Source organism: Megalops cyprinoides, chromosome 17, assembly GCF_013368585.1.
Source record: "Megalops cyprinoides isolate fMegCyp1 chromosome 17, fMegCyp1.pri, whole genome shotgun sequence".
Lineage (NCBI taxonomy): Eukaryota > Metazoa > Chordata > Actinopteri > Elopiformes > Megalopidae > Megalops > Megalops cyprinoides.
The window spans coordinates 6,920,928-6,926,927 of record NC_050599.1 but is presented as its reverse complement, the minus strand read 5'-3'; positions in this window follow the sequence as shown (position 1 = coordinate 6,926,927).

Here is a 6,000-nt window from a genome sequence, read left to right as displayed (position 1 = left end):
TCTCTAATCCGTTTCACAGAAATCTCCAAGCGCCACTTCAGTGCAAATCACGGTGCATTTCCAGGTCAGTGTCACCCGGGCGACAAGAACCTATCGCATTCTGTTTTCGGCAAACCAAAGGCCTCAGTCATTTCACACGTCTGGGGACCGCTGCCTCGTTTATCTGTTTATTTCACTGTTCCCCCCCCCCCCCTCACGGGAGTGAAAGTGTTTTAACAGAAATGGAATTTAACTGTGTTCACTTTCATTGTCAAGAGTGCTTCTGTAACAGGTAAACACGTGACTGAGTTAAAAATGAGATAATTATGGGCGTCAAGTATGGACGACAGGAATGAGGTACACTGCTCCACTCGCACAAAAGATTAGCATTACTTATATACGTCACCACAGTTACAATATACGAGACACAGAGGAAGCTTCCCAGCTCTCCTGCCAGTCCTTCTTTTCCGGCTGGTGTGATGTTAATGATGTTAGCGCTGTTAGCGCCAATGATGACTAAATCACTTCAACGTGTCAATTATCTTAAAATTAATTATAACACTCCATCTGACATGTTTTACTGCATATTCAATATTCTGCACATTTTTTACCGCATGTGTCGGCCCAATCTGCTTTCAACCCTAGAAACTCCCAGTAAAGCTGTGCGTCTCTTTATAAGATCCAGAACACTGGCTTTAAAGATCTCATCTGCCTTGTTCTCAAAGCTTATTTTCCCTACTCCTTTTATCTTCTGTCAGCTACATTTCCAAAATGATTCAGACACAATTTAAGAGGACAATGAACTTTTGCCTTCTTGTACACTGATTGAAAAAAAGAGAAAATGTTGATTGATCACAAAAAGGCAGAAAAAACAGAAGACAAAGTCTGGGCAGATAATCACCACTGCTAATGTTTTAAGTGGCAGTAATTCGAACATTGTCACGATTAATCCTTCCGCAACTCTTAATATAAATCAAATTTATCAATAATGTATTTGAATACATGAAATTTCAACCAACCGAGAAGTTCTGTTACATTTCTTTTGATTTTGTGTCTGAAAACGTAGAACAAAGCGCACTGCGGTGAGCCTGAATCAGTGCCTGAATCTTAAAAGCTTCGGTATAAATCACTGGAGCACGCCTGTAGGAAATGTGATTGTCATATTTGGAGGCTTTTTATCGCCCCAGAGAAACTCTGCCTAATGGTTTTAACTATAGTGGGCAGGAAAAAAAGAAAAAGAAGAAAAGATGATATTCTTCTTAATACAAAGCATGTGTATGTGTGTGTGTGTGTGTGTGTGTGTGAGAGAGAGAGGGGGGGGGGGGGGGGAGAGATATCCCTGGAACGAAAGCTGCCTAATTGAAGTGAGACAGTTGGTGTCACGCATGCACCCAAAAACCTCACAGGGGACATCCCAGCACCCTTCAAAGAGGAGCATTTTTCCGCTTCCATTATTCTCTTTCCAAAAACATCTTTTTTTAAGGGTTGGGGGGGGGGGGGGGGGTTATAATTCTCTTTGGGGTCGCCTCCCTGCTACAGAGCCAACAGGAGCAAAGGAAGATACAGACAGCCTGAGACAGTTTACAACCTCCTGTCACTCAAATCAGGGAGGGTCCTCTCCTGCCCGCATGAACATTGTCGCTTACCATATTATGTGTATAAATGAAAACTGAAATGTGTGTGTGTATATATATATATATATATATATATATATATACACACACACACACACACATAGACAACATGTATACATTTATATAATATATACATTTAATTAGTGTTCTTTTTATTTATTATTTTATTTATATTTTTTATATTTTATTTTTATTTTATTCACAGTACAACAGTATCTGCAGCCTGCTTTATGTGCATAACCAACAGCATATGCAGCGTGTGTGTGTGTGTGTGTGTGTGTGTGTGTGTGTGTGTGTGTGTGGAAAGGGCCATGTGCTGCAGTGCAGTAACAGCAAGCAGGTTACTTTAAAACTGCCAAGCAAAAACATTCCCCCGTAACAACTCTCTGCCCTGTGACAGAACGCGGACGCTTCCCCTCAGGATCGCAGCAGAGCGTCTTCAGCACGCGGATTATATAGGCTATAAAATCAGCAAGGGTCGCCGCCCGGGCTACAGGGGAAGTATTTTCACAGCGCCAGTTTCTCGAGAAAAAAAAACACGCACTGCCTCTTCCTTCTGGTCTTGTCAGCGGGCAGTAATTCACTCCTCGATGCGCCGCGCCCCTTCGGGCGGCCGAGGTGGAGGCCCGGCCCACACGTCACAGATTTACAGGTTATTCTTGGACTTTAAGTAACGCAACCTGTCCTGCAGAACTGTGGATTGGGAGCGGGGAGGGTGGGGGGGTGAGGGCCACCGGAACACCACCCACTGCCAAGGTCAGGAGGGGAGGGGGGAGGGGAGTCGGGGTCTGTGGGTGTGGCGCGTGTGTTTGTTGTTTGGGGGGGGGGGGGGACTGGAATGTTAAGACCTCCTTTGAGTGTTACTGTAAAAGAGAGGGCTTTCAGATGAGAGGAGTGCTCTGCATTTGCCGTGCTTAACTGTGTGAAATACTGCAGACGTTTATAAATGACTCTTAGGTCTCCGCCTCAAGATTTTCCACAATCTCTTTACCAGATTCTGGGGTCAAATGCATTTAGTTAAAAAAAATGAAATAGTGTGTTCCTGTTGACAATGTATTTGTGCAGAGCCAGTGTGAGGACCATTGAACAAGCGAGTATTTAGTACAAGTCTGATGCAGTATTGTCTAATAGGAGAATAATAATGGATGTCACTCTTGTATGCATGCTTAATTTATGTTTCTCATGTCTCTTAAAAATCCAAGCAGAAAAATAAATCTAAAATCCAGCTGAAGTGAAATAAAAAAACATTAGGTTGCAACCTCTCTTTTTCTCACTCCAAGGCCTCTCTCTTCATAAAATTGGATTTCGTGTTGTAAAACAATTCATGGAGGCATTTTTCTTTTTGTTGCAAATGCAAATAAACTTGATTTGCCTGCATTTCAGAAAGATGTAAATATAAAGCAAATAAGTTTGGTATGCATGAATTTACAAATTTATTTCAAATTCATTTAGGATCAAATAAATACAAAATATTCCGATATCAGGTGGTATTACTTCCATTTACAATAAAAAAGAATAAAATTCCACTCTGATTAGTATGTACCAAGGAATGCCCAACCTACAGCCTTCATGTTTGACAGCTAAAGTGACTGTGGAGACAAAAAGACTGATTATGAAATTATGAACTTAATTCATGCTATGCTTACAAATATTATCCTTCTGTCCTGTAAAATACATAAAATGTTATTACTATTAGCAAAGACAAACATTTTGAGTGAGGAGTGTCCAGGTTATCTGTCTTCTCACAAGAAGCATGAATATAGCAGGAATGCAATGTACATTTGGCAAAATAATCAATCATGTCTAGTGTAAAATGGAACAGATTTTGCACATAAATGAAGACATAAATGGATGATAAAACCATACTATTACCATTTGACAAATCCCAATATAATACATGAATTGGCTATTGCAATAAAAAAAAAATACTTTGACACTGGAAAAGTCTAACTCTAAATCTGGGTCAAGCTGACCACCCCTGTTCCATACTGTAAGTACGGTGAGGCTAGTTTTAAGTGACTATAACACATAAAAATCATTAGAGCACCCCGGGACACTCAGGAGCGAAGTGCCCTGTAGATCCTGTGTGGTTACGGGCCACATGGTGAACACATCTGTAGCTACACTAAACCTACACATGGGAAACAGCAGTGTACGTTTTCTGGAATATTTCCATTTTAGCTCCTTTCATAATTTATACAGTCATGACACAGTACGCACTCGATTATTTGGGATTGTGTCTTTAGGAACTGAGTATTCCAAAGCCGCATAATTCACAGTTTCAACAGCGTTTCAGACCCATGTCAACTGCTCTGCTCCTCCTTGGTTTGACTGGCGCAGACTGGAGCCTGTAACGTCTTAGCCCGGCACTCCCTTGATCTTTTCGGTCTTGGAATGAGCGTGGTCGCGCTCGTGCATGCCCCACTGTAATCAGCCACTTTAAAGCGTTCCCTTTATTAGCAGATGTGTGATACTCCTGAGGGAATTGCATTCGGGGATGGAGGACAGCGGACCACATATGAGAGCAATTTGTTTTTCTTTTCCACTTGCGAAAGTATAAATAGTTAACGCCGGGGAGGAAAGGGAGAGAGGGGAAAAAGTATAAAAGACTCCTAAGAACTGTTAGTGCACAGTCTAAATTAAAACATATCCTCTTCAGGAAGGAAACGCCGCTTTATATATTGCCCCCATTACTTCCTTTGTAACATCCGCGCATTATAAACTTATTGAAGCGAAATTTGGAGCCGGGCCCCAGTGTCAATTAAACACTGAGCTTGTATTTATGTTTCATAGGAAACTGCTCTCCGTCGGACTTCTCTGAGTCTTTTGCGCTGTGTATTCAAGAAGATATCCTCAACATGGGTCCAATAGAAGATCAAACAGGTCTTCTGGGCTCGCTATAATTAAAGCTGGTTATTTGAGTTAACAGAGGAGCTCTACACACTTTTTTTTCTCCCTGAGTATATTTACTCCATAGCTGAATAGTCCCATAGCAACATTTTTCAGCTTATAAATCACATAGCCGTCCTGCAGTTCCTGCTCTTGGCGAGGAAGCAGATAGTTTTCAGATGATTACCGCTACCTGTCATTTTGACGAGGCAGCCAGCTACGGGCTAATTGATGTGGCAATCGAATTCTTAACATTATAATAAACAAACAAGCTCCGTGCTTGAGCCCACAGTACCTGCACTTGTTTTCTTGGTTCTTATTTTTCTGGGTCCCGGTGTACCTTCAGGTATTTATAGCAGAAGAATCTATTAAAATGCATGAGAACAAATTAAAAAACAAATAAAGCGCTGATGTGTTCAAACAGCCCCGGATGTTAGTTCTTTGGATTTTGGTTTTGATATGTTTTCAGAGCTTTGCTAATTAATTTATCAATTTCATTTTTGTTAGCACTGCTAAGGCATGGGATTTAATTAGTCAGACTCCTAGAGAGCCAGCCTGCAGGGCATATTTTTCATACATTCTAATACTCCCAAAGCCCAAACCAAGGATTACTATAAAAAGGATATTTAGATTACATTTACAATTTTGCAGCTGCAACTTACAAACAGATCTTTTCTGGCAGAAAAAAATGTTTTTCTTTTTTGTGTAGAAGCTGTAATTATTCTCTGTATTCTCTCATTTCATTTCATTGATATAAATTGTGAACCACATGAAAGTCAGATACATGTCATTCCCTCTTTTACAACACAATGGATTCTCAGAAACGCTACCGTAATCCAGAATGGCAGGAAGAGAATCCAGAGTCCACATCCATGCAATATTTCAGGTCCTGGAGTCAGTTACAGGCAACTTCAGAATGGCTGTCGCCAACTTGCTTGAGGCAGTTTAATTCTTAGGCACTTTTCACATTCTAGAACTGGATTCTGATGAAACTGTTTACATCTATGGCTAGCACCTGGGCTATTAACATCAGAATGTTTAGCTTGTAAGTGGTAACTCAAACTCAAATACATAAATAAATAAATAAATATTTAGTAGCCCAATCTCTTTATTATAATTAAAACCATTTAATGCTACATTTAACTCAATTAAGTAAACAGGAACTTCCTTCACACTGGCAGGCTTTACTATTAATTAACTATTGGCAGGCTTGTTGATCATAAAAAAGAACATTGATTCATCAGTTTAAAGGAACTTTCTCTGCTTCTACTTTTTTTTTGCTCAAAAACTGCCACTTTTACGAAATACAAACATTTCCCTTAATTTATTTTTCTCAGTGTATATGTATATTATATATATATATATATATATTTTTTATGTGACATGATCAACCGGATTCCATTTTAAAGCAAACTGAAAGGAAAGGAGAAAAGAACCAAAAGGAGGGGATGTAATTGATGCACTACTACCCCAAAACTACTGATCATTACAAATGACC